We start from the raw sequence: 23,395 nt of genomic DNA on the forward strand, positions 1-23,395 counted from the left end.
ATTACTTTAAAAAAATGAGTAAAAATATTTGAGTTACTTTTTAGTTTATTCAATTAGCATTTAAAAATAAATTGCTGAATTAAAATTAAAGTAGTCTCAACGAATCTCGCAGTCAGTGAGAGAATGTTTTCATTATTTTCCTTCAAAGAAAAGGAAAGTATATTGTCTGAATACAGTGATTTTGCTTAAGACAAATAGTACAAAAGTAGCAAACTCTTTGCTTTAAACTTTCAATAATCTGTATATACGGCACGTATAGCTTGCGGGTAAGGAAGTTCTCAGATAACATTATCTTAAAATATTATTTTGATGTGTTTCTTTTAAAAGTAAATGTAGGTGTAGCTTAAACAGTGCATTGTTAATTGCAGAGCTCCTCTATCTGAAAGAGATCAAACCTCAGCCAGGTAATAAAAAGTAACACAAAAGTAACATAATGCATTATTTTCCGTAAAAATAACTAGGTAACACAACTAGGGGAGTAAATCAATATTGTAATGCATTACTTTCAAAAGTAACTTTCCCCAACACAGATTATGCGGTATCATTTTAAAAACAATCAGCTGTGAGCACTTCTCCAACTGTCAAAGCATTAAATGCACACTTAGCCCCTGGCAATGCAGCCTAAAAAAAGAAAAAGTGTTGCTTCCATGGACAACAACAGAAAATAAACCTCAGCTGGGATTTCTGCAGTGCAAAAACACTCTGGTGGATGCTCAGCCATACAGTAAAAGCACCGCACAAGTTGCCACTTCCAAATGTACCAATAATCCACCGGTGGTGCGAGAGTCAGAAATTCTCCTTCACAGGCAAAATGGACTACTTATGATCAAAAGTGCTAATTGTCTTTATCGTTTGTGAAATCTGAAAGGCACACTGGCAGAGGTCATCAGTGATTAGTGCAGCTATTCGTGATTTAAGTAACCATTACTGTTTTGCCTTTTAAAAGGTAATTACTGTGTGTAAACCCATAAAGCCATCACGCTTTAGATGGGATTAGTCCCAGACCAAAGCATGTCCTAGTAGCAACCAGGGCTATATGATCCAGAGTTGTTTGTGTATGGGGTTACAAGAGATTTTGCCTTCAGCTTCTGGCCTTTGACGAACATCAGTGGTTTACTTAAGTGAACGCCATGCTTTTATGTGCACCTATTGAACAAGACATCAAAACTGCTTAATCAAGCCTCAAAAGCAAGCTGCTAGTCCTGCTGAAAAGCTAGTTCATGCTCATTTATTCATGATGTTAGTTGAAGTGGAGGTCTTACTGGTGAGGTTTTATATTGAGCTAATTATAGAGTGAACTAATATTCATAAGCAAATATATTTTTCCAGTGTTTTCAAAGATCAACAAACAAAAAGGCACAATTAATTTGAAACGGTTTCAATACTTTCTGTGCTTTTAAATTTTAAAATCATTTTTATTTGTTTTCTGTAGCTTTTTTAATTTTATTTACATTTTTAGTATTTTTATTACCACCTAATTTATACAAATTTTTTAAGTACTAATTTATCAAGGTTTGTTAGATTTTTAGATTGAGATTTTTAACCTAAAATTTAGGGATGTCCCGATCATTTTTTTTTTTTGCCCTCGACTCTAGGTCATTTGATTTTAAGTATCTTCTGATATTGAAACCCGATCCGATACTTCTATAATACATAAAAAACGGTATGAGGTAGCTTGAACAATCAAGTAATAAATAATAGAAGTTCTTCACTTAGTGCAGCAGTAAATATAAAAAAAATAATATAAAAACAAATAGCACCTCAACTTATACCTGGCAGGCAATCCCAAGTTTACATATCTCACAGTTTGCTATGGCAATGTTGTTGTCATCAACTTTATAATACCTCCAGACTGCAGACATACTCACGCTTTCCACTTTAGGCTGCTTCTGTGTTCTACCTTACCAGCATTTAACCAATAGCGTCTCTGCAACGAAAACGATGTCATGCCGCACGCGTTGCCGTTTCTGTGAAGTCAAGAAAGAGGTCTAACTCTGTGCCACCGCATACATATAGATGTGTTAAAAAGTAATGAGAATATATAATAATATAGTTTGAATTTAATCATTTTGCTTTCTGATTTTGGTCTTTGTTTTTGTACTTTTTAAAATAGTTTTTGTTTAACATTTTTTGTATTTTTATTACCACTTAATTTATAAAGTAGATGTTTATCAAGATTTGTTCAACTTTAGATTTTTAACCTAATATTTGTATATTTTTTTCAACTTTTTTTCAAACATTTTTTCTAGTTTAAATTTTAGTTTTAGTTTCTAATTGTTTCTGGTAGAAGCATCACATAGAAAACCAAAAGAACTGTTCCAATAACTCAAAGAAGTATTATTTTACCTCTATTTGAATATCATTGAAGTATATATTACTTATATTAGTATCTTAGTAATATTTGACTATTCATTTGAGTTTAATCATTTTGTTCTGTAATTTTGGTCTATTGTTTTGTTACTTTTTAAAAATGATTTTGTTTAACATTTGTACAGCTTTAATTAAATTTTTTAGCATTAGTCATTTTAATACTTAAACTTTTTATTTTTTAAACTTTTTAAATTTTATTTTGTTAATTGCTCATTAGAACTACACTTAAAACAAATGTTGCTTTATGTATCAAATCGCCTATTTTAGCAAAGGATCAGTATATCCCGTATCTGTATATTCAGATATACAATCCTCTTGGGAGTTTTGGGTGGTTTGTAAATGCCTAATATTGACATCAGCCTTCAGTGATGCAGAGAAACCGAATCTACACCAGCACAAGCACTGCTCAACAGCAGGATTAAGTGGATGTGAAGGCAGTTCCTCTACACCGGCTCAGGTTGCAGTCACCAAGAGAAGATGTAAGGAGACCTGCACTTGTATCCTCTCTCCTCCCTCGCCTCAGGTTCATGAACAACAGCCACAGAATAAAAGGACAGGGATCAGGGATGGGATCACAGACTTGGTAGGATTAAGGGGGAATAATCCATGATCAAAGAGCAATATAGTGGACAAAAGCAACGGAACGACTGTCCAAAATGACTCAAGCCCATGTAAATTCAACAAAAAATAAATCCCAAACACACTAGCAGCCAGAGGTTGGGGTTCAGCGTGATATTTGTTTTTAACAGAGCAATATTCTGTTCACCAAGGTTGCGTACACTGTAAAACATATATGTGGTTTACAAAAGTTTTCAGTTTATTTACGGTTGTGTGTTTAATTATGGGACATTGATCTCTGCTTTGTCGACTTTTGGTGTTAAAAACTCAACTCTACAGTTTAAAGAAATAACTTTTATTGACATTTTAGTAGTTTGAAATTGTATCATGTATAATAAATCATATATAAACAAGTACGTCTGTAAAATAACAGAAAATGTACTGGCAGTTTATTACAAGTTTTTTGTACCGTATCATACTACAACCCTGACAATATATCACTTTAACTATTAAAAATGTCAATAAAAGTCACTTTTATTAAACTTTTCGAGATTAAAAGTTCTTGAAAGAAAGATCAACGTCCCAGAATGCAATTCAAAAGCATAAATAAACTGGGAAAAAGAAAATAAAAACATGAATGACATGGAAAACTGATTTTACAGTCTATATTTGCTACGAATTGTAAAGACTGTAAAATTGGGAAATAATAATACACTTTAAAATAAAATTTTTCTCATTGAATATAGTTTTGAAATTTTGACTGTTATTTTGACCTTTCCTTTCTTTGAAGAATGCTAAAAAGTATGAGCTTTCGCTACACTATAAAGCAGAAAAATATCAACACGAATCATAAAGAATCGTTATTAATCCTTTAACTATCCCACCAATAAAACAATAAAATTGGATTGCATTTCTTAACTCCTAATGTCGAGTTTACTAACACACTCATTGCATTTTTGCCATATAATTTATAAAATATCAACCTCTACCAAATGGTTTATATGTCAGGTTATAGTAGAAGTACCGGAATTAATACATATACTATGAAAAATATGAAGTGTAAGACCAATTTATTTTAAAACATAATAAAAATAAAACATTTATGAATACAAAATCACCTTTATTTTTTGAAGTATGCCATACAGATATTTCAGATTCTCATTTAACATGTTTTCTTATTTTTTTTTTTTTTTACAATAAAACCAAAATCAAGTGTAGTAATGCAACAGAATTTTGTTTGTTTGATTTTTTTTTTTTTTTTTTTTTTTTTTTTGTAAAGCAACAATGCTGTGTGTGTGAATCACTATTTAAAACAGTCATTCTTTAAATGACTTTAACAGTCATTATTTAAAACAGTCAAAATATGCTCAATTATTTGGTAGACAGGCAGTTGAAGGGTTAATGATTGAATATCAATAATTTATTATAGAACAGTAAATCAGCATTTAATAATGATTTCAGAAGCATTATGTGGCACTAAAGACTAAACGATGTTGAATTTAGCTATAAATAATAAGAATGGATTACATTTATTTAAACTACTGTACATTTAATAAAAAAAAGCTGTATTTATTTAAACTGTAATATTATTTCACAATTTTAAATGTCTTAGTGAGCAGAATAGGCTTCTTTTAAAAATAGTAAAAAATCCTTTGGAGCCAGTACATATGTGATGATAACTGGTTGCAAGGTTTACCGTGTTGTGTACAAGTCAAGGTTTTAAAACCGCAAAAATTTTCTGTTGTACCATTCCTAAGGTACATGTAAGGGTATTTTTTCTAAATGTTTTAAAGAAATCTGTGTTATTGAAACTAATGAAGACAGCAGAAGTCAATGATTTATTTGAATTATTTAGCCTGACATGTTTACTGTTGTAAATTATTATAAATGTTTCCTAAAATAAAATATATTGTGTTCAATTGGGAAAAAAAATTGTTTTTTTACCCAGACATTTAAAAAGAATATATTTTAGAGCTGTAATCACAATACTGTGATATTTTAATCCAAGTTTATTATATCGTCAGAAACTTAAACTGGCCCATGCCTAGTACATAGTGTGTAAGGAAGATCTATTATACATACACAGACATTAGCGTGTACACATGAAGGTACAGACATCATCCCTATGTGAGTGATGTAATGTGTGCAAACAACATGTCATGTCTACAATAAATTTGGTGGCTGCTCTTTAAAGCGTGCCATGTCAAAATAAAGCCTGAATCTTCTGGCAGAAAGCACCTGTTTGCTTTCAGCTATTTGATGTGGTCTGTCAAACCAAAACACGCTGACTTTTTTTTTTCATTTTTATGACTCCCTCACCAGTCCCAGGAGTGTCTGCATTGAAGCTGAAATGCAGGTTCGCAACAAAAGGCTGGATTTACAAAACCAAAACATCACTGAGGCACCTAAGCAACAGGTCGCTCTGCACGTTTTCTTCTTTCACACCATAAACATTTAAGATCTGCTTCTCTTTCATTACAGATTCCTGCCAAATACCAGATTTTTTAATGTGAGATTTGAACTAAAAGTACATTGAAACATTTCTGCTCTGAAGCTCAGTAAGCTCTCGAGCACATATTATCTAATCAACATTTTTAAGACATTAGCAAGAACAACAGCTGTGCGTGCAACAGGTCTGTTACAGTTTTATTTGGCTCATTAAAGTGCGTCTATGCGATCATGTAAGAGTTACAGCTCAACAAACGTAATCAGGTGACGGACCACTTTAACATTACAGACCCCTGACACCTCTAATTACCTACAGTTTGTAAATAGTGTACAAATTGTCTTTACTTTGAAATAGCCTATAAATAATTGGTACTAGTTAACAGAAGCTTTTGATAACTAAGGAATATTTTTATATGATATAAATAGGCCTGTCATGATATCTGTTTTTTTTGTTGTACAATATATTGCACCAAAATATATTGTGATAAATGATATTATTGTCATTTTAAGATCATTTTATCCCACTCATTATATAATGCCGGAATTACAATATAATATCATCACAATGCAAATACACTCTTCCAAAGAACACATAAGGTTTTATTCTTATGAATATTTAATTTAATCACAGTCATTTTAACAATTTAATAATTAGGCACTGAAATCAGAATGTGAAAATGTATATCCTAGATAAATAATAATACATGTTAATAAAAAAGTGCAAGGTAAAATGTAATAGAGGCTGCGATATCTGCTTCCAGATCTATTTACAGCTGTTAGACACCCACATGAAAATATCCTATAGTGATTTTTAGTAAATACTATAATGTTAGCACTCACTTTTGGGGATTTACACCTACCTAACTTTAAATATTAACAGTTCTCGACCCCAGTAAGCTACAAACACAAATTAGGTATCATTGGGCTTTACTGTGGTAAAAGGGGCCTTTCATGCTCAAAAATATAAAAAGTTATACATTATGAAGTCATGAGAAAAAATAATTGCGTTGTGTTCAATATTTGTTTTTCCATATACTGTACAAACACAGAAAAACATTACTGTAATATCCTAGAGCAAAATATGCCTTGAAAGCCAAGTGTTTCATGAGTTTATATTTCAAATTTGATGAAGATAGCATGCAAAATGAGATTTCTGTAAAGTTTTCCAAGACTATATTGGTGTCCTTCTTTCCCTCTCTGTCCGAGGCATTTTCTCAAAATTGACCTTCCCAAACTAAAACATTAACAGTTGCTGAATAATTTGGTTTACATTCACAGTTCATGTATCTTTAGAAGAAGACACTTTGGGCTTTATTATCCATCATTCTGAGTTTTTAATGAAAAAAAGTTATACTGTAGATGCTTAAGTATAAAAATGCGCTAAACGTTTTAAATATAATATATGAAATTAGTCCTGGAGCTGACACTGACACCTTCAATAGAAGTAGAGATGTTGAGCAATTGTTTTTTATGTAACTTGCTGGCCTGTAGTACTTCTGTCATTTTTAAAATATTTTATATAAGTTTTTTAAATATATATTTTTTATTTGCAACCAGCTAACTTGATGGCCTGTACTACTTCTGTTCTTATTTAAATATTTTATATTTTATATTTTATATATAAAAGGATTTTTTTATTTGATTTTAATAGCAATGTCACGGTGGCACAATAGGTAGCATGATCGCCTCACAGAAAGAAGGTCGCTGGTTCGAGTCCCGGCTGGGTCAGTTGGCATTTCTTTGTGGAGTTTGTATGTTCTCCCCGTGTTGGCGTGGGTTTCCTCCAGGTGCTGTGGTTTCCCCCCTCAGTCCAAAGACATGTGGTACAGGTGAATTGAATAAGCTAAACTGGCCGTTGTGTACAATAGTGGATGCAAGAGTGTATGGGTGTTTCCCAGTGTTGGGTTGCAGCTGGAAGGGTCCGCTGCTTAAAACATATGCTGGATAAGTTGGCGGTTGATTTCACTGTGGTGACCCCAGATTATTAAAGGGACTAAGCCGAAAAGAAAATGAATGAATGAATGAATGAATGAATGAATGAATGAATGGATAAGTGAATGAATGAATGAATTAGCAAGCAGTCAACTCGCTGGCCTGTAGTACTTCTTTCCTTGTTTAAATATTTTATTTAAAGTTGTTTTATTTTTTTTATTTTATTAGCAACCAGTCAACTTGCAAAACAAAAAAAATTATGTATTATTTTTATTATATTATTAGTTAATCATCCATTATTATTTTTGTTGTACCCCCAGTTTTATTATGATTGTGATATTTTATTTATCTATTACTTATTATTTTATCTTGAGCCAACAAACTCTTGAAATCCCACACACAACTGCAGTTTAAGAACCGCTGCAGTGTCCTGACTCACAAGAGCCTGATTACTTTTAAACAGTTTTCCTGGCAGACTCAATGTTTTGTTACATCTATATCACTGTGCTCTGCTATTCTGACAAACACAATTTCGCCGCCTGCATTATTCAAAGCACTAGCCAAGGCATTCTCTTAAAAGAAAAAAAATGTGAGAGAATTTTCTTTTGCGGCGCAACTTAATCCTCCAAGGACTCTAGTTTTACTCCCAGTGAGGACTCGGATTACAAAGACTTAAAAGCCTTGGCGTTTTAACAAGCCCAGCCCCACCTTACTCATTCCCTGTCTGTGATGGCCATGTGTCTGCGACATTACACCGTCCGCGGCCCACTGGTGGTCCAGAGAGTCCCACCCGTTGCCTAGCGTGATCTTTCCTCTGTAGATTTGGCTTCTGCCCCAGGCACAGTAGGTGGCCGGACCCCCTTCCCGCTTAACATCGTTCAATGTTTTCTTGGCAGGGTGACAGGACTCAGGTTATCGCATCTTGTGGTAATTACAAAAACCCTGCAGTCTCATTTTTGTAGCCTCATGCAACCTGCATCACCACCAAAGCCTGCTAGAGAGTGAAAGAGACCCCCATCCACTTCAAACAGGTTTCAAAACAACAGTTTTTATCAAGCACAGGGACCTTTCCCTAGAAGAGCTCAGACTGGATAATTTCCAGACATCAGAGTAATACGATTACTTGCTCTCGCAGGACCCTATGAGGTTTTATTTTTATCCCCAATCTTATTTAATTATTTGTTACACTTTAAAAATACTCCATTTTAGTACTTAAAGGAATTTATTCATTCATTCATTCATTTTTCTTCGGCTTCGTCCCTTATTTATCAGGGGTCGCCACAAAGGATGTCACGATCAGATTCTTTTGCCCGTGAGTCCGAGTCATTTGATTTTGAGCAAGTACCGAAACCTGATGCAACACTTCTATAATAAATTTTAAAAAGAATAAAGAAGAACAAAAAAACAAATCCAGTATGTCCCTATTTTTTATTCTACTCTGTTAACAAACAGAGCACTTCCGTGAGGTAGCTTGAACAATCAAGTAATAACTAACATAAATTCTTTACTTTTGGACTTTAGTGCTGCAGTGAATATACACAAAATCTAATATAAAAACAAATACAGTAGCACCTCAACTTAAAATACCCGGCAGGCAATCTCAAGTTTACATATCTCACAGTTTGCTATGGCAATGTTATCATCATCACCTTTATAATACCTCCAGACCGCAGACATAGGCTGTTTCTCAATTCCAAGAATGCATAGAACATACTTGCGTTCTCATGGAGACCGGTCTTATTATATATAATCGAGTCCTGATCGGGAGGTAACATCCGATTCCAATCGAGTCTGAAACTGCATGATCGGGCCCGATTTCTGATCATGTGATTGGATCTGGACATCCCTAGTCGTCACATTGGAATGAACCTGCGATTTAAAGGAATAGTTCACCCAAAAATAAAAATTACCCCATACTTAACTCAAACCTTCCTCTGTGAATATGACTTTCCTCTGTCATTCAAACAGAGTAGTTTTTAATTTGATCCTGGCTCTTTCATGTGGTATAGTGGTGTTTTTTAAGCTTCCAAAAGCACATGAATCCATTACAGTTCAACACATAAGCCGCTAGGGGTTTAACCAAAGTTTATGAAACAGTTCAGTGTTTTTGTAAAAAATAAATAAATACATTTAATAATGTACAGTTCTAAACTCAAATCACTGACTTCCAGCTACTGATGTTGTCTCAAACGCCCCTGATTCAAATTCACATATGACATGTGACACAAGACACATTCGTAGCGGATATTCCAGGATTAGGCGCATCTCACTTACTACACAGCTTGTTTATCAAACAAGACAATGTCAAACAAGAAAACTAATTGGTTTGGTATTACTAGTATGGCTTGGTATTATTCGTATAGACCATTTCAATGTGGCCATGTCATTGGCCCATAAACATTTCCCGCTTGTTATCAAACTATTTCATAACTGTAACAAGGGGCAATTCAATCATAACTCAATGTTAAACAGCTATCATAACATTATTTATCAATATGGGGCTCTTTTTGGATTCTCGGATGCTATAGAAATTAAAAATGTAAAACAGGAAATACGTTGGGATCGTTGTTTTTGTTTACATCCCTCAACATGGTCTATATAACATTATACAATATATTACAATGCAGCATTCCTACCAGACGGATCTATTCCTAGAGGTTCTGCTTACATCATGCATCATATGTCAGAGGAAGTTTACGATAATTTATATCCACCAGCCATTAGAATTCAAGGATTTAAATTCAGTCATATAATCGATCTGCCTCTTAAGACTTTTGTTAACCCCCTGGAAGTGTATGGGTTCATTACCACATGACTAGTATGTTGAATTTATGGGCTGCACTTCCGGGTTGTTGTTTTTTTTCATTATAAACAACTGAAACAAAAGATTTTAAATGACATCATAAATATATATTTACTCTTGGTATTTAACATTAGTATCACCCTCATATCTGTGGCCAAAAGCTCTTCTGAGTTTTAGAGTTCACTGTGATTTGTTCCTTCAGATTATTTTCTCTTTGTATTCCCAACAGTACAGTAATATTCAACACGTCTGTAACATTGCTGCGGAAAGACTTGTTTTTGAGGTTATTCATGGTCTGCTGAAAGTAATTTGTTAATTCTAATAAGTTGGCTTTTAGTATCGGACAGATGAACTGTGAGGAGAAAAATGACACCTCATTGTACTCCGTTTATTTAAAACACTTCACCGATTGTTTACAGTCAAGCGGAAATTACTCTCATAATTCATGCAAAGAATCATGGGGTGTAGAAAAACGCACTCTCCACATCGGTGCAAAGCTCGTATATATTATACACCAAGGTGCTTAATTGTCCTGGGAACCTCTTAGCGCCACCCCTCTGACATGCACGTCTTTTCAATTAGCCCCCCCGTCTACAGGACCATAAAGGAAACAGGGTCCCCATTAAAAGGCATCCTCTGCAGCTGACCCGTCGTTGGCTTCTGATGACAGTGACTTGCACCTTTGATCTGGGCTCTGTGGGCCCCCGGCTCTTAGGCTCGGGTCTGGGGGGCCGCTCTCATTATCCCGCTCTTCTCATTTGGCTGAAATAAGAGTGACTTATGATGAACTCAAACTGAGAGGACTGGGAAAGTGTGCAGGTTTTTGAAGATTTTCTTTATCACCTTTGCTTATTGTTTGTAAGCAGAGAGTGTGGGATCATTCGTTGTCTTTTTTTTTTTTTGAAGTTATAAACACAATAAAAATAGTACATTTAGGAATTAATTTCAGAACATACTTTCTCAGTCTTTTTACTTTTAAGTGTCTTGAGTAATTGAATGTGTTAAATGCCATTTTTTCATCATTAACTGCTACCATGTCACACTCGATTAAGCACAACGGGAGCCAGATATCTTAGCTCCATGGCAATGGAACTCACTTCCCCAGGACCTAAAGCCTGGTTTATACTCAACACGTCCGCTAGTTTGCTTGAGTGCGCATGGTGAATGTGACATCATTGCTGTGTTTGCGTATGTTTGCTTTAGGTGTGCAACATGATTTTGAGCGCACATTTTTTTTGAGGCTCGAGCGAACAGTTCGTGCTGTGCCGTGTTTGATTTTGGGTGAATATGAACCACTTTGAAGAGATTTTGTCTAAAATGTGTACGGTTGTACACTCATCTTTATGATCCATCCATGCGTGATCATAGGGATAATCAGATGACCAATAGTTCTTGGCTAGAAATTGCAACAGTAGTGGGAAAGGAGGAAAGTTTTTGTAAAAGTTTATTAAGGGATAAGTTTGTTAAAACCAAAAGTGAAGTAAAAGTGGAGACCCAGGTGGTAATACACAATTACAGAATATGTGTTTCCACCAGTCATAGGTTTACCAATAGGTTTATCTATTGATGTAGATATTACAATTGCAAAACTATAATGAAGTAACACATTATTTCTTTGAAAACTGGAAAAGAATATTTGAAGTGTTTACAATATGCTGATGGACTGTTTTTCTAGGCTTTATTGGTGATAATGGACCATTGCACCATTGTTGCTTTTTTAGCATATCAGTAGAGGACAAACTAGCCAGACAGTAATGTGTGAATTGTTAAGTTTAAAAAATATATATACTTGTAGAGTAACCCATGTTCTGTTGTCATTAATATTTAATAAACTTTAATAGGTGGAACTGCTTGAAATATGAACAAAAGCAAGTGATGCATCAAAGTTTGAATTTAAAAAATCTTGAAAGGTTATAAAAATCTTTATAATCATTAAAATAATTTATAAAAATAATTAGTTTAAAAATATTCAATAATATTAATATGACGTAGTTCAGAAACTATCTACTTCTCTGTTTATCTGTCTAATTTTACAGTCTTTTCACTGTCCCCTGTTGTATTAAAAAATATCACAATGCCGAGCGTGTCAAGTATAAATCCTCGTCCGTTTCGTGAGGTCCGCGACGTGGCGCCAGGCGAAAGTATAAATCAGGCTTGAGGAGCAGTAATAGTCTTCACACTTTTAAATCCCATCTTAAGACTCATCTTTTTAAGCAGGCTTACTTTTGACTATCTTTTATCATGTTATTTTATACTCATGATCTGTTTGTATCTTTAAATTTTTGTTTGGCAAAATGTTATTGTTTTAATTTGTTCTGGTACGGCTGTTGATGCTTGTTGTAAGGCAACCTTGGATGTCAAGAAAGGCGCCATGTACAAATAAAATGAATTATTATAAATATTATCATAAATAATCGCTGTTAAATATTAACATTATCAACTGCTATAATTTTTTACATATATAACTGTTAATTTTCTGTCAGTGTATGGGGAAATACAAACAGCGGTTTGAATCAAAGACCCTGTAACCAAAACTAGTGACAATAATTTCCATGCTCAAAAATAGTAGAAGCCCACAAGTCAATTTTAAATATTTATAATAAGTTACATTTTAAATATATTATTTTATGTAAACCAATATTGATGCTTTTGTAAATTATAAATATTCTAATTATTATTTTTATTTTTAAGGTGCATCCTAAATGGCATACTTGTGGACTATTCTATGCCATTTTGGAGTATAAACAGTGTAAGTAGTGCGTTCAAACTGAAAACTCAAAAGAAGGAGTTCACTTTAATTACCCGGATGGTGCACTTATTCAATCAATAAAATGGCGTGTGGAATGTTGGACACTTCACACATTCAACGGCTGCTGCTTTGCTTACATAGTGGAAAAGGTGGAGCTTTCGGGCACTGATGTTGGATTAATTAATTTATTTTATATTGTGAAAGTAAAATTCTCCCCAAGAGAGTTATAATACTGCCTCCTAATGGTGATTGCGGTTTTACACATGGCAGGTATTATTTGATAGTTTGGTCATTTATTTCACTAAATTGGCAACTGTCAAATGTCATCAGGGAAACAGTTTGAATTTCCGCTTAGTACAAAAACGGTTAGTGTTCCGTTTGAGACGACACTACATTCATATACTATGTTGTTAAGTGTATAAGTGCATAAGAGCATAGTTTATTATAGTGTGCCATTTGGGACACAGTCTTAGTATTAAGGTTGAATATCTTGTCAGTACTAAATATCCTTTGAAGTCCAGAGGGTGCTCACGCATGGAAAGTCTATACATCCATATAGACTGATGTAGAGGAAACAGCAAGGAAGTCCCATAGCGGTTGAGTTTGGAGTAAAAACGTGTCATCAAATGTGGTATTTTCACATTCATTTGTTACTTTTTTTTTACTATTTAGCCATTAACCTGTATAATGCCTTTGCTTTCAGATATAGCAGCAACACAGTGCCATAGTTCTCTAAAAAGTTAGGCAAACAGCTGTCATTATTGCAAAACGATTGATTCGTCTGCAGTTAGGGATGTGATTTTATGCAAGTTGTCAGTTAACTACAACTGTATGTAGAAAACACTGCCCTATCTGAAAGTACATGCTAGAAATTTACTACTGATTATAGAACCTACTTTTCTGATGAAAAATGCGCTTCGAATTGTATTCATTAGCCGTAATTAGTATTTGACCTCAAAAGCCATTGTTTAGTTACTTACTTTTTGTTTTATGATCAGCCAGTGAACTCACAAGCCATTATTACATGTATATTTCTTAATTACCAATTTATCCTTATATACAGTTGTCAGAATTATTAGCCCTGCTTTGAATTTTCTTTATTTTTTTAATATTTCCCAAATTATGTTTAACAGAGCAAGGAAAATTTCACAGTATGTCTAATAATATTTTTTCTTCTGGAGAAAGTCTTTTTTGTTTTATTTCGGCTAGAATAAAAGCAGTTATTAATTAAAAAAAAACATTTTAAGGTCAGAATTATTAGCTCCTTTAAGCAATTTTTTGATAGTCTACAGAACAAACCATCGTTATACACTAACTTGCCTAATTACCCTAACCTGCCCAGTTAACCCAATTAACCTAGTTAAGCCTTTAAATGTCACTTTAAGCTGTATAGAAGTGTCTTGAAAAATATCTAGTCAAATATTATTTACTGTCATCATGGCAAAAATAAAATAAATAAGTTATTAGGAATGAGTTATTAAAACTATTATGTTTAGAAATGTGTTGAACAAATCTTCTCTCTGTTAAACAGAAATTGGGGGAAAAAATAAACGGGGGCTACAAATTCTGACTTCAACTGTAATTTTAATAGCAATAAGCATATCAGATGACAATAAACTGATATTCTGTGCATTACCCGTCATGTTTAACACAACCTTGGATTAAGTTTTGGATTTCAATTCTAAATCAGTCTTCTGAATTGCTGCTGAAACTTGTTTACTGAAAGGACTCTGCAGACAGAACTATGTCTACTAGTCTACGTTTTTTAAAGCTGTGGTAAACACTGTGAGGATTGATCATTTTCTTTAAATAACAGTTCTATTCAATTTTTCAGCACCTCATAAACAAGCTTTTGTTGTCGATTTTCCTATTAAAACTTGCTAATGCAAGCTCACTAATATGGAGAGTTATGCAATCCATTCTCCATCACTTTCAGTTTATCTTCTGAGAACTCATAGCAGCTCCTCTGAACATCTGCCTCTAAATATCTCTCTTTAGGCCCTCAGATCCATATCCTTCGCCAAAAATTAATGACCGTCCTCTCGAGCCAAGTAAACACTGCAGGACTGAAGCAAAATAGAAAGAAAGTGGAAGCACAGAGCACATTTTGGTAGCTGAAATTCTGTGACTGCAGACTGTGAGCCTTTAAATGTATGTATGTTAGTGTGTGCTTGGCTTAAAGTAAAACATTGGAAGGAGTGATTTAGGGGGCAATGACTTGCCCTATGGATGGTGTGTATTTGACTACATGATAATGTTATGCTTCCCATGGGCATAAGGTTCGATTGTGCATGTCTTGGTGTGAACTTAATATACAAGAAATGGCTTTATTTCATGTTACGTAATGGGTCCTGGGACAGTAGTGAAAACAGTAGTGCTGTTCTCCTGCTATAAATCTGCTGAAATGTGACTCATTGAAACAGCACATAAAGAAGAGAACGTCAGAAAGGGGGAACAATTCATCTTTCTCTTTTCCAGTTGCAAAGGCTCCATGCTCAGTGCTCCTATATAATAGGTTGTTTTTAGATTTATTTTGGACAGAACTTGGATTATGAACTATATATATATTAGGGATGTGACAAGATGCTTACTCCATGAGACACGAGATTGGATTTACAAGAATGAGACGAGACAAGATTTTTAAGAAATCTTCAGTGATGAAATATATGAATAGAAAAAAAGATTTTTCTTTAACTGAAAAAAATTACAAACTGCAAAATAATTTAGGTGCTTTTAAAAAAAATATATAATGAATGGTATTTTATTTCTATTTTATTTTTATTGTTCAATTTTCCTCAGTTTTATTGAATTCTATGCTGTATTGGACATGCAAACACTGTTAAATATTTAGCTATAAACTCCACTCACTGACTTCTCCTCTGAACAGTTTCACATAAGGAATTAAACTCCTTTCCACAAATTGAATTTAAAATTCATGTAATTTTTATTATTTCCTTTTTGATTTTTTTTTTTGCAATTTTACTTTCATTCAGCAAGATTTCATTCATACTCCGTCACAAATTCTGAGCTACTGAATGCAAATATTAAGTAAGGACGAATGGGAGAGAGTTGATTTAATGTCATTTGATGCCACACACCGACAGTATAAACGTGTGTTCGGTGATGATAAAGGTGTGTGTCTGTGGTCTTTTATCAGAGAATAGTGTCAAGCAGCCTTGTGTGTATGTCTTATGCTGTCGTAAAATACGGCAAAAAAAACCTACACGACGGTAATAGATTGATTACGGTCTTTACTCTGCACTTCAATAATGCAACTGAAATAAGAATACTCCACATGTCTTAATTCCATCTTTTTACGACTATTATGACTTTAACATATATGAAGTGCTATTCTGTCACATGCATATGAAGCAATGGGTTATGTGTGTGGCTGCAGTTGTAGTCTCTTTTGGACGCGGCAACTGCTGAAAAAAAAACGGTTAAGTCACACTCGCCCAAGCAACTGAGTGACACACGCAACTCCCGAGACCAGCCTTATAAATCTCATCACAATTTAATCTTGCGAGATCTTGTCATACGATATCTTGTCACACCCCTTATATATATATTAATATTGAAAACCTGGATGTCAATGATTACAGTAAATTGATGGTTATAGCTATCTTAACATTTTAGGATAAGCTTTCCATTCAAGCACCCTGTACAATGTTAGAAAGGACTAGAGATTTTGTGCTCAGCTAATTTTTAACACTTTGTACGCTCACAAACACATGCAACCGTGCATGCACCATCCCCAAACACATACATAACATCCCCGTCTTCGATGGTGGCAAACAGATTACAATCTCCTACAAAATGTCAGAGCAGACACCCATCTTTAAGCAGAACTGTTTAAACTTCCTGCACTTCTTTGACTGGCCAGATGCATCCGTGTTCACACTGCTCCTGGTCTCAGGGCTTTGATGCCCAACCACCACCATCTGTTCAAGCACACATCGCTTAGGAATTTCCCTTGGAGCTCGTGAGAAGATGTGCTCGAGGAAAGATTCATCCTGCTCTCAGCTTTACATTTGTCTAATATTGTTGCACGCCAAACATGTAACAGATTTATAGGACACTGAACGTCCTGTTCCCTCAGCCCTTCCTGGTTAATGGCTTTGTAGACATTGTACATAAACTCTCTGTATACTTAAAAGTGATCATTAAATGACTTATTGTCTTTCCCTAAAGAAAGAGCTGATTCTGAAACAAATAATCAATAGTTCTAAAAGCAAATTCATACACCTACACCATTGTTAATCTTAAAATCGTTTTGTTTGCTAAACAAGCCTACTTTTTTTCAACGTCAGACATTTTGGTTATTCGAAATGTACTTTAAGTGGTGTACCAATCACAACAGACTTGTCCATCTGACCAATCAGAGCAGAGTAGGCTTTTGGAAAGGAGGGGCTTAAAGAGATCCGATCCCAAACGCCTGATTCACACGGGGCTTCAGCTTCAACGCTTGACAGAGGGCGTGTCTGAAGTTGGGGCTGATGCGATCATCATAGCAGCATCAGCCAATGAAATTACTCCGCAAACTGGTTACAGTCTGAGTTAGTTATTTGCATAAAACGATCTGATTGGCTAACACTTCCGTTGAGAAATTTCTAACTTCTGCAGTGAGCAACACCGCTGAAGTGGTGCAGACGGATCCACAATGCAGTTCAGCAATGGCTGATGTCACCTATTCAAAGTGAATGGGAAGCGTTGACACTGATGCCCTCGTGTGAATGTGGTGTAACACTAGAACCACCACGGGGTAAATTTTACTTGTCAATGTACAGATCTTCAATAGGACATTCAAGTAGTGGTAATTCTAGTGTTATTTGAACTGTTTCTGCATCATTCTTAGAAAAGAGCTGATGTATTGTGTGCAGGGTGTCCGTGGGGTCTTAAAATATTAAAAGTTGATAAATCAATTATGAGAAAATTAAGCCCCTTAAAAGGTGTCAATAAGTCTTAGTTTTGTTTTTACGAGGTCTTAAATTTTAAAGTGTTTGACTCCAAAAAAGCATAACTATATTTATTTTCCTCCTAATATTAACAACCTCGTGCTCAATCCACGCGATTGGTTCGGGCTGGGGCACGTCCAGCCAAGCTCCTCCATCCAGGTGATGTCACGTAAAAAGAGGATATGTAACGCTCTCCACATGTAGTGAAACCATAGAGCGAAACAGACAGCAAAATGGCAAAAAGTAAGTTTGGCTATAGGCGGCACATCAACTATGCGTTAGGAGGTTATTTGGGCACTTTACACTGCGGTGAATCACCACTCACTGAACTCGAACGAAGGCATTTCAGATATATTCAAGTCGATGTTTCCGGATTCTGACATAGCTAACACGACCTTTCCACTGCACCTGACATTTGGACACGACTGTCGGAATATGCCCCCTTGTGGCAGTCACACAGAATTTTCAGTTTTGTCCTGCACCATGAGAGAGAAGCCGATGCTCGTGGTGTCCAAAATAAAGGAGTGCAAAAGCAAGAGCCTTTATTCTCCGTGCGTTCACCATGGCTTAATGAATGAATACTAGAAACTCATAGACCGCAAAAAATTTGTAGGGAATGTGAAGACAACATAAAAATGTGATATATGTCATTTATTAATGTCATTTATGAATCGAAATAGCGGAAAAAAACTCCTATTTCTCCTCTCGTGTTCACGGATCTGCTTGGACAACACTGGAATACATCACATTCGGTCGGCCGGTTGCATACGGTCTAGTCGCAGGAGTTTAAATATTTTAACATATCCTCAGCTCAAATTGGACCTGAAATTTCCACATACAGAGATGATTGGAACTCCACGCAGCTCCCAGACTACTTTCCATTGGAAATGAATGACTTGCGGTCCGTCGCTTGTCATGTGTGGTAAAAAGGCGGCTTAAGACATTCACCTGTGGCAAGGACAAAACTGGTTACATCATGAGATTTGGTTAAATTTGTTCTTTCAAGCTTTGTTTCTTCCAAGCTTATTTGAGTTCTGTTGCATCGTTGTGCGCTGTAGATTTAATTAACTGTAACTGTTTATTAACAACTGTTTATTAAATTAAAGGTTTGATACTGATTGGAACTTGAAGTGGCGATGAGGTATCAAAATAATCTGTAAATGTTTTTAAAAAGTCTTTAAAAGGTATTGAAATTACCTTTAGGATTTCAGCATATACCCTATGTGTGCTTTTGGAAAAAATTAGCTTTTTGGGAGGATGTAAGCATATTGTAGAACATCTACAGTACAAAACCTTTAAAATAGCACTTTAATATCTGTTGGATCTCATAATTTGCTTCCTTATTTTGGATTTTTGAAAACTCTCATTTATGCAGTGTGTAACACATCTCTAAGTGAATAAAAGTTTTAATCTGAAAGTGAATCTTTTTAGCAAGCACACAAGTCAAATCTGAGTTGTTGCAGTTAATTGCTTTTCAAATGGATCTTTCACTGTGACGTCAAAGCGAAACACCCATTGTTACGTGCGCAGACCCAGGAAAACTTCAACCCGCCCACCCGCAAACACTGTAGCGGATTCCAGGGGATCGGATTGCAGCATGTCATGAAGTCTTTTGGAAAAATGAACAAATCATAGTGAGTAAATGGGATAATTGGGTAAAAATAAATGCATATAAGACCTTAAATATCAGCCTGTTGTTCACCAAACCAAAATATAAAACATTTAAAATCCATAATAGGGCCACTTTAATGATCAGCTGAAGATGTGTATGAAGATCACCAGCCTGTGATGGTGTTTGTTGAGAATACACAATTGTGATCTCACGGTTTGCTTTTTGATCACGTCTGTTGGCAATCAGGCAGACCACAGCAGAAAAGAGACAGTGGTGTTTCTCTCAGCCTCACCCCATGGCACAAATGGTGCTCTGCTTTAGGTAATGGGGTCAGAGGTTAGCTATACATCTGGGAGTCTTCCACTCCTCCAAGTTGAACTTTCAGCAGGGAGAAATGGATGCATTAAGTAGATGAAGATGTTGAGCTGCTACTACAGCGTTTACACATGTGCTGTGGGTTTAACACTCTTGTAAGTGTAATAAGTGACATCTTTGTGAAGAAGTGTAGTTTAAACTTTGTTTTTCACTGTAAAAGTACAAGTTAGACCACATCAGTTTTCAATGTCATTCCTTTCTAGCATATTATGTGCTTAAAGGTTGCATAACCAACCAATGTGGGCATCTAACTAATTCAAAAGTAATAATTAATTTAATTTCAAGCTTATTAGTCAATAGTTTGGGGCTTGTTTTGAAATGATTCTAAATTAAGTGTGCTTTACTCATCAGGGCTGCATTTGTTTATCTCAAATGCAGTACAATAATATTGAGAAATGGCTGATATCTGAATTTTCAGTATCAACACTGATTCTGAAATCACTATATTATGCAGATTTTTGAGCTCAAGAAATATTTGTTATCAACAATCTTTAAAACAATTGGCATTTCAAATGGAAATTCTTATGCATTTATTTTTTCAGGATATTTTGAAAATTAAACTATTGTAAATCTAATCATTTTTTTATATTATTAGATGTAAAAAAATTTTTAATTTGATTAAAAAAAATCTATAATATTATGCTTATTTGAAAAACAAATCTTCTGCAATGACATACATGTCACTTTTAATTAATTTAATTCATTTTTATTGGGGAAAAGTACTGTAAGGTCCTTAAGAAATTGACCCAATGATTGAACAAGAATATTAATGGAACAAACATATCGAAAGCTTATAAGTAAACGCGTCAAAGCTGTCAGCATGTTGCATTTTTTTTTGAGCGCCATGGATCTTGTCGTGATCTTTAAAATGTCTAGTAAAAGCAGCTCTGTTATTTATGAATCAGAAAAGAGAAAGTCTATGAAGACATCAAGGTAAAAGAGACTGACACTAACCTTTTGCACATCAGTTCAATCCTCATAAGTCACTTTTATTACTTGTGTGGTTGAGATTTCCCACGGGCACCATAACCACAGAGCACACACACGCACACTTTTGAAAAGAGGGATCCATGTGGCCAGTGCTGGCAACATGACATTTAAATTCACATATAATATACAGTGCTCAGCATAATTGAGTACATCTCATTTTTAAAATGAATCTTTTTATTAATTTCTCAGTGAATATAGGCAATGTATTTTGGTGCGTTTAAACAAAACAGATTTATTAAACAGATATTGTATTAAAATAATATAGAAATTGAAAGATAATACAATTAAATTCAAGCATAATATTGCAAAAAAAAAAAAAAATTACAACCTACAAAGCTTCAACTAAATTTCTATTTTATTTTTTGCTTCTCTTGATTATTATTTTTAATTTGTATTTAATATTTTCTATAACATAGAAATTTGTGTGTGCTAGTTTTTGGACCATAAGTTATTTTGTTAGATAAGCTCCAGATTTGACATCAGTACTCACTAATCTAATGTATATGCACAAATATAATATTGTATAGCTTCCTATTAAAAATATGAATTTAAAAGATAGATTTGTGGGGGGTGTACTTACATATGCAGGGCACTGCATGTTCATTCACATCAGTGAGGCATTTTGCAGGTACATTTGAGTTGTGAAGCAGGAGGTGACTAAATATTCCAATGTAATTATGAACACAATCATATAGTGTGGAGTTAATGACCATGTCAAAATATTTTGTTTGCAACATGCTTTTTTAGTGGCTGAGCAGTATGACCAAACTCTGTGTGCATGAATGCAAAGGCAAACCAAGCCATGTCACCTTTAAAAACAACAATCTTTCTGAAAATAAATATGATTCTAAATTTAGAATTCTGACCTTTAGTTTGATGGTCCATTTGAGTATTAGTAGACTGTCTGCTTAATATCTTTTAACAATGTTCCTTCAACAGACATTTAGCTGACTATAAGAAACTTATAAGACTATAAGCAAATGTGTCTGCATTTAATAATTGCGAGTTTTTTGGTGGCACCAAAAAGTGTGCTTGCTAAAAAATAAACTTATGCTTAAAAAGATGGTTTAGCACCAAAACCACAGGCGATGTTGGTATAAAATTTCCTAGATGGATTTAACGCATAAGATATTGAGTCATAATCTTTAAAACAGAATTAAAGACTAATTTAATAATGCTAAAATCTTTCAGTGCAAATCAAATTTATATTTTATACATTTATTTTTAAAATTGCAATAATTTAAAGGAACCCAATCATCATGTTTATGATTTTTGTCCTTGTTGTGCCCTAACTAACCTTAGCTGATTGTTTGCCCCCCTGCAGAGATGCTGAGAGTGCTTGCAGTAATCTTTTTTTATTGTTCCCGATGAAGCATTTAGCGTCACACCAGCCTCAGCGAGAGGCCCTCTAAAGTCATAACAACACTGCAGCGCAACACAACCCAGCAGGCCAGTGTCTTTCCACGCATGTTTCACAGAAACACTTGACAGAATGGGCTTATTCATCTTTATCTCTCATTAAAACGACAAAACAACTTTTATATGATGTAAACCAGCGGAAGCTGATAGAACGCAGGAGGAAAGACATGAGCATTAACATTCATTCAGCAAACAGATAATTTCTTCCAGTTAAGGGTTTGTTTGCTTATACAGGTTTATCCTATTGGGTATCCAGCAGCTCAACACCTGAAATAAACTTAGCAATGATGAAAAAAAACATAGTCTGAAACCTTCACGAGTACCACTCTAAGCAAGCTAATAGAGTTTGGCCTGGAAACACCTCATTAGACCAGCAATAATCTGTATTGAGCCCTATTATATTAAAGTGACTCTAAATGGAGTGAGAGACGTGTAATGACCACTGGCCTGACCCTTGTTTGATCTGCTGGCCAAAAGCTGAAATGATGATTGGAAAGACCCCTGCACTTTAGACCTTGCGATTCAACCAGTAGTTGAACTCCAATCGGACACATCCCCTCAATCAAAGCTGTCAAGCCCTAATGATCCTCATTAACAATTTCCTCCAGGCAATGCCAACATCGCTGAACTACAACAGCGCTCATGTTTATGCTGACGTTTTCTTCAGCACAAGTGCTGCGTGATAAACAGAGAGGGCAAACGAGATCAATTCAGGAAAAGATTTGATTCGGGCTGGTGTGGTCCCTGTGATTGCTTTGCATCACAGTGAGCTTGTTGTTAGGCTTGCTCAATACACTGAGGACAGCTCCGAGTTCCAGCATGGGGAGCCGTTTCCAAAAAATGTCTTGGGGGAGACACAATGTGACAAACGTGATACTGAGCTGATGGATTCTGAAAGGAAATCAAACAATATGGGTGGGATAGGATTTCAAGCTGCACATAGACAGGTCTTTTGTGGACGTGAAAACTAAAGAAGGCTGGACTTGAGAACTCAAACATTGACAAAGAGACCCTCTGACTGGTAGTTTGAATCTGGGAAATGTAACAATCTATCATACTTAGGCTCTCTGCAAATATTTTTCCACATCAAATATGCAAAACAAATATTGGCTCTCTCATAATTCACTGCTGAGTGTTTACGGTGGTGTAAATGTAAATTTCGCATCAAGATGTGACATTTTATA

The 23,395-nt window shown here is 34.9% G+C and overlaps 1 protein-coding gene across 1 annotated transcript in view; it reads right to left on the reverse strand.

Annotated features, from left to right (window-relative positions):
• The window catches only part of fgf10a (fibroblast growth factor 10a), a 31,818-nt gene that overhangs the window by 5,467 nt on the left and 2,956 nt on the right, over positions 1–23,395 (reverse strand). The gene's annotated exons all lie outside the window — the stretch shown is intronic.

The sequence above is a fragment of the Danio aesculapii genome, chromosome 21 (genome assembly GCF_903798145.1).
Source record: "Danio aesculapii chromosome 21, fDanAes4.1, whole genome shotgun sequence".
Classification (NCBI taxonomy): Eukaryota; Metazoa; Chordata; class Actinopteri; order Cypriniformes; family Danionidae; genus Danio; species Danio aesculapii.